Raw genomic sequence first — 7,528 nt, forward strand, 5'->3', positions numbered from 1 at the left:
GAAAAGCATTTCGAAGTATTATTGCAGCTACCAATTTCACGAGTAAGTTTCCAAAGGCACAGAGATGAGCAAGGATGGCCAGGCAGATGTCATTAAGGTCAACAGCTCTGGACAGCAAAGAAAATAAGTAGCAAATCGAGAAGTGAAAAGATCTCCAAATTCAGAGGAAATCTTTGCCAGCTGCTTATTTAACAGATTAACACCATGATAGGCAAATAGCTAAAACACTAGCAAACAATAATTCAGTGGAACGTGGGCAAATGATCTAAGTGGACACTTCTTAAAGGAAGAAATACAAATGACCTATAACTATGTGGAAATCTACTTAAAACCTTGGACCCTCAGGAAAATGCAAATAAAACGTACAGTGAATTTCTTTATCACCCCAAACAGAATGGCCATAGTAAAACCAACAGGAATAGCAAGGGCTGGCAGGATGTAGAGAGGAGAGAACCCTTATACACTGTTGATGGGAATGTCAAACAATACAAGTGCTGTGAAAAATACAGTGAAGAATGCATAGAACTCTAAGAATAGGTGTGCTTTGTGATCTGGCTAGCCAACTTCTTGGTGTATGTGTAAGGGAAATGAAATTAGTTTATAGAATAGATACTCACACAGCCACAGTTAGTATGGTACAACGTACAGCAGTCAAGTTATGGAATAAGCCTAGGTATATAGTCAACAGCTGCTCAGACAATTACATGAATAAGGAAAATAACACATGTACACACACACACACACTCACACACACACACACACACACACACAGAGAGAGAGAGAGAGAGAGAGAGAGAGAGAGAGAGAGAGAGAGACGTTCATAAAGCAGAACAAAAAATCATGTTGTCAGAATTGAAAGGACTAGAAGTCATCATGTTCAAGTTTTCTGTCTTAAGTGGAAGATTTAAGGCAGGGAAAGGTGAACTGAAAATAGAGGATCAATTAAGGTCTAGTAAGAGGGAGATGGGAGTCAGGAGAAAGCAGATGGTGGAGAAGAAATGTGGGTGGAGAGAGACAGTGTATGCTGTAGGCGTGATGGGAATGTCTCTGAGTGCCATGGATCTGGTGTATTTTCAAGGACATTGATCCTGCTTTAAGAAATGATGATATTCAAAGGCAATGAACTGTTTGTGTTTGGTTTTCTTTGTTTTATAAGGAGGCCCAGGGAAGTAATCTTCACGGATCTCACTCACCTATCTGAGATCTTCAGGATGTGTTGTTTCGGGAGGTCAATAAGTGCAATCTCGCCGTAGTGCTTTGCCTATCTGCACATTGTTCTTTATGAAGGAGAGAAAGACTCCTCTCTGCTCCTCGTCTGCTGAATGTTTTGCTTTGGTTCTTTTGACAGATCATGAAATGGTGCTGAATTCTGTCAATCATTCATTTGTGTCTATTGATATGACCGTAGGGTTTTTCTTTAGCATGCCAATGTGATAGGCTAATTAACCAATTTCATATCTAGAATAAATCCCACTTGGTGCCATTCTGTAATTATTCTTAATATATTGTTGATTTGGTAATAATTGAGAAAATTTCATTTATATTTGAGAGATACTGATTCATTGCCTTTGCTTCTTTTAAAATGTTTTTATTTGGTTTTGTTACTACTCCTTATATGGATGAGTTGGAAGTGGTCCTTCAAATTTATTTTCTGCAAGATGTAGAGAACTGGCAACATTTTACTTAATTTTTTTGGAAGAGTCAAGCCAGTGAAACCACATAGGCTCAGAACAATTTTATTTTTATTGGTGTTTTTGTTTGCCCTAGGATCTCATGTAGCCCAGGATAGCCACCAGCTTTCAAATGCTCAGATAGCAGGTGTCACATGGTACTTCGCTGAGTGGTTTTTCTTTTTCTTTTTCTTTTTCTTTTTTTTTTCTTTTTTTTTTTTTTTTGGAGCTGGGGACCGAACCCAGGGCCTTGTGCTTGCTAGGCAAGTGTTCTACCACTGAGCTAAATCCCCAACCCCTTCACTGAGTGGTTTTAAAGGGCTTATTATATACAGTTTTATTTTCCTACTGAGAACTAAACTCAGTACCCTGTGCTTGCTAGACAAGTACTCATCCACTGAGCTAAATCCCTACCCCCAGGTTATTCTTGGTTCAATGTACTTAACAGCGGTATGTAGAGTATTTGTTTCTCCTTGTGTGAACTTTAATAGTTAGCATCTTTTACAGAACCGATTCATTTCCGTAGGATATGAAACTCGTGGGCAGAGTGATTCATAGCATTCTTTTATTATTCTTTTAATGTTCACGGGACTAGTAATGGTATTCTTTCATTCCTGATCCTGACAGCCTGCACCATTTTCCTTGGCTAGCCTCACTAGAAGCTTTTCAATGTTATGGACAAAAATCAGAAACTGGAGACAGGAGCACATGGAGGTCCAGGTTATCTTCAATTACTCAAAGATGTAGTGAGTTGGAAGTTATCCTGGGCTACATGAGACCCTATCTCAAACACCACCACCAATGAAAGCAAAAATGTTTTGAGCCTGTATGATTTCATTGGCTTTCCAATGTCATTGTCAAGATCATTGGTTTTTCTATACTGAATTGTTGAAACTTCTGGTTTCAACACCATAGCTCTTTACTGAATTTAACCCTTTCTTTTCTTAGTCTTTAGCTTTCAGTTATACTATTCATCTGGATCTCTAAGGTAGAAGTTTAGGGCACAGAACTTCCTTCTTTTCTGTTATGTCTGTGCATTCATAGCCCAACTCACAGCTCTCAGACACATGCCAAGGATAGCTATGAATGTCGTTCAACACAAGATCATAAGCTTATTTAAAATACTATGAAGTTTTTAGTTTTGTTTCATTTCTGTGAGCTTTCTTTCAACTTTAATTTTGTAACTTGGTTATTAGTTTCGAGTGTGATCTTGGTATATGACAATGTTGTAATACAATGCCAAAATTCTGAGCACTGCTGTGCACTTTCATACATTCGTAAAGGCTGTGTTTTAATTTCCAGAAATTACCAAGCTTCTCTTGGGATGTCCCTGACTTATTTGTCATTTAGCAGTGGGTTGTTCTGCTAATCTAACAGTTTTGGAATATTACCAGCCATCTTTTCTGGTGTAATTCCTCTGTGTCTGAGCTATACTTTGTATAATTCTTATTCCTTTAAGTTCTTTGAAAAGTGTTTTATGGGCGAGATTGTGTTTCTTGGTGACCACTGCATGTGTTTAGAACAAAATGTTCTACTATTGTCGAAGTTTGCCATAAATATCAGTCAGATGGAGTTGCTTGGTAGTACTGTCTCATTCAGCTAAATCTTCACTGATTGTTATTTTCTTATTTGTCAGTTACTGAGAGAATTTCTGAATAGTGAACAATTCCCTTTCTCCTGAATCTCTATCAGTGTTTTGTCTCAAATATTTTAGTCATCTTTTATTGGTTCTATATAGCTTAATAAGTGGTTATGTTTCCTTGGAGAATTCAATGCATTTTAATTACTTAGGAACTTTCTTGTTCTGAAGAGGTCTTTTCTAGAAGTTAATTTAACTTATATATCTTCCATTATACATCTTTCTTTTGATAAGTATTAGCAGGAAAAACTTTCTTATCAGTATCACCTCAGTGAGATACAAGTGTCACCTCCTACCCCCAATCCCACCCCCACTCTTGGGCCCTTCTTTGGGTCTGTGGATAGTAGTATAGTTATTTTGTACTTCATGTCTACTATCCATTTATAATTGAGCACACACCATGTATGTCTTTCTAGGTCTGAGTTATCTCACTCAGGTTGATCTTTTCTACTTCTGTACATGTCCCTGCAAATTTCGTGATGTCATTGTTTTTAATGGCTGAGTAACAAATGCTCCATTGTGTAAATGAACCGTATTTTCTTTATCCATACTTCAGTTGAGGGACATGTAGGTTGTTTCCAGTTTCTGGCTGTTATGAATAAAGCTGCTATGAACATAGTAGAGCAAGTGTCTTTATGGTATGAAACAGTGGAGCATCTTTTGAGTATATGCCCAGGAGTGGTATAGCTGGGTCTTTGCTTAGATCTATTTCCATTTTTCTGAGAAACCACAAAAATGGTTTCCAATGCTGTGATACAAGTTTTCATTCCAACCAGCAATGAAGGAGTGTCCCCTGCTCCACATCCTTGCCAGCATGGTCTGTCACATGGCCTTTTCATCTTAGCCATTCTTAGGAGCTGCAAGATGGTCTCAGAGTTGTTTTGATTTGCAGTTCCCTGATGACTAAGGGTGTTGAGCATTTTAAGTGCTTCTTGGCCATTAGAGATTCCTGTTGAGATTTCTCTGCCACATTTTTTAGTAGGTTAGTAGGTTTGTTGATGTCTAGTTTCTTGGATTCTTTATATACTTCGAATGTCAGCTTTGGAATTGGGGAAATATCTTTTCCCATTCTGTAGGCTGTTATTTTGTTTTATCGACAGTGTATTTTGCCTTACAGGAGATTTTCAGTTTCATGATGTCCCTATTATTAATCATTTCTCTTAGAACCTGAGCCATTGGTGTTCTGTTAAGGAAGTTGTCTCCTATGTCAACTAGTTCAAGGCTATTTCCCACTTTCTTTTCTGTCAGATTTAGTATATCTGATTTTATATTGAGGTTGTTGATCCATTTGTACTTGAGTCTTGTGCAGGGTAATAGGGATCCACTTGCATTCTTCTACATGCAGATATCTAGTTAGACCAGCACCATTTGCTGAAGATGCTGGAGGGGACTGGGAGGAGAGAGGGGTAGGGCTAGAAACAGGACTGATAGATAAAGTGTGGGGAAGACAGAGAGAGAGAGTACTGAGAGAGACTCTTGGGTTGGGGGGGCATCTCTGGGACGAGCTAGAAACCCAGTGGAATGGAAACTCACAGGAATATATGAAGGTGACTGTAGCTATGACTCCTAGAAATGGGGGATACAGAACCTGAACTGGCCATCTCCTGTAACCATGTATGACTTCCAATGAAGGGCTTGCAACATCAATGCATCAACAAAATCAATACCCATAATTTGTCCTGCTGTCAAAATGTGCAGGGGTGAAAAATGGAGCAGAATTTGAAGGGAAGGCCAACCAATGACTGGCCCAGCTTGAAACTCATGCTTATGAGAGACACTTGACACTAATAATGATGTTTTATACTTGCAGACATGAGCTTAGCATAACTGTCTTCTGCTGGCTGCATGTCTGCCTTGCTGCTGGGGTGTCCAATGATGCTGGCAAGATACTCAGGGGAGGCAGAACATGGTCCATAGTAGGGATTCTCAGTCTGTTTTCTTGGGTGGGAAACAATAGAGTCTGTGATGATTGCTGTGGTTCCCAGTCTCCTGTATACCCAGGTGCTACCAGCATACCACTGAGAGTTGGGAACAGGCTGTCTAAGAGCTAGGTAGGAAGGCGAAGGTGGATCCCAGGTCTGGGCAGAACCCAGTTTGGATTTTGTTCCAAGTGAGACTATAGATGGTCTGGGAGATAGAAGACTCTCTGAGAGACTTAGGTGTAGCTCTTTACCACAAAGGCCTCCCCGCAGTGATCCTTGGTGAAGGAGACTGTCCTTGCTTATCCAAACTACTTTATTTGATTGCAGATGTGAATGCATACCCTTACTCAGGGTGAACCAAGAATTAAATACCTTTTGTGGGAAGGAATGTCCAGGAAGGGAAGCTCATTGGCCTGGAGAACCCAGGTTTTTATGCCATATGACTGAATGCCATGCTCCTCTCAGTGGGGTGTCATGATTATGTGTTTCAGATCAGGTATTTTTGTAGGGAGCTGGTTCCACTCCTGCCCTTCTCAGTTTTGAGATTTCCCCAGTGTCTGAGCCTGCTCAGCCTTACTAGTTTTTCTGTCTGTTGGCACTGTCCACTTGCCTAACAGTCAACTGAGAGGCTTCACCCAGAAACTGATGGAAACAGATACTCCAACAATCATTAAGTGGAACTTGGGGTTAAGGGGGAGGTAGGGTTGGAGGAGCCAGAGAGGCCAAGAATACCACAAGGAAACCTACAGAATCAACTCACCTGGGCTTAGAGGGACTCATAGAGACTGAAATGCTAACCAACCAGAGAGCATGAATGGGATGGACCTAGCCCTCTGCAAATATGTAACAGTTGTGCAGCTGGGTCTTCATGTGGGACTCCTAAAGCAGGGGCAGGGGCTGTATCTGACTATATTGCCTACCTTTGGATCCCTTTCCCCTAACTGGGCTGCCTTGTCTAGCCTTATTAGAAGAAGATGCACCTAATCATATTACAACTTGATATGCCAAGGCTGGTTAATATCCATGGGAGCTTCCCCTTTTGGAGAAGTGGAGGAGGGGTACATGTCCCAGGGGGGCAGGGGATGGGGATGAGGAGGGACTAGGAGTAGAGGAGGGAGGAGAATCAGTGATCCAGATAAATAGATAACTTAATCAATAAAAATATTAATTTATTCAGACAAAAACTTTTTCATCTTTTTACTTTTATTTTACTCTGTTTTTCTACTTAGAGTGGTTTTCTTGGAGATTCCATACATTGAATTTGACTTTCCAGTGTGACATTCTTGACTTTTAATTAGTATTTTTAGTCCATTTGAAATGACTATATAGATTAATATCCTCTCTGTTTCTAACTTAAAATGTTCTCCTTTTCTCTGCCTTCTCTGGTTCTAATTTAGCTGTTTACACAATTTTATTTTCTTTCTTCTCCCAGCATATCAGTTATAATAATTCTCTGCAGTTAATGGCATGCCTGGTATCTACAGTTCACATTTATAACTAGTTTAAGTCTACTTTCAAATAATGCCAACCTGCTTCCCAAGTAACAAAAGTAAGTAGTCGCAGCTCTTCTCTGTGTATGTAAAGTGTATGTCTATGTTATAACCACATACTATTATTACATTCAGAATTGGTGTAGTTAATACTATTATTATTTTAACATGAGCCCTGTGTTGATTTCAGAAGACAACAAATTGTGAGTCTGGTTTTAAAAAAATGGTGTGAACACTAGGACTAGAAGGAGCAGTATAGAATTTTCCACTTGTTGCTCACAAGGGCTTGGCGATTAGGTATTCTCTCTATGTTCAGATAGTAGCTTCTAACTTTTTTTCAATTTGTAGATATTGGTAACTCTCAAGCTATAGTAGGTAGAATTATCTTTTCTTTAGGAGAACTGAATTTTATCTGAAACTGTTATTTTCCCTTTTAAAAGGAGATGCTGTGAGCATGGAAAAAATATTAACAGGAATTGAAAAGTAGCATTTATAACATTAGTCTTGAATTTTACTTAATTTTTCTCAAAATGAAACTTAGTTTTATCTAATAGAGCCTATGATACTTAAGGGTCATAATATTATCTCTCCCCCCATACTCCTCCCCCCTTCTTCTATGAGGATGTTCCCACTACCACCCATCTACTCCCACCTCAATGCCCTGGCATTCTCCTACATTGGGAAAATGAGCCTTCATAGGACCAAGGGTTTTTCCTCCTATTGATGCTGGACAGTGCCATCCTTTGCATAAGTGGTTGTACTCATTGGTTGGTGGTTTAGTCCCTGGGAGCTCTGGTAGGGTCTGGT

The sequence above is a fragment of the Rattus norvegicus genome, chromosome 6, assembly GCF_021556685.1.
Source record: "Rattus norvegicus strain SHRSP/BbbUtx chromosome 6, alternate assembly SHRSP_T2T, whole genome shotgun sequence".
NCBI lineage: Eukaryota > Metazoa > Chordata > Mammalia > Rodentia > Muridae > Rattus > Rattus norvegicus.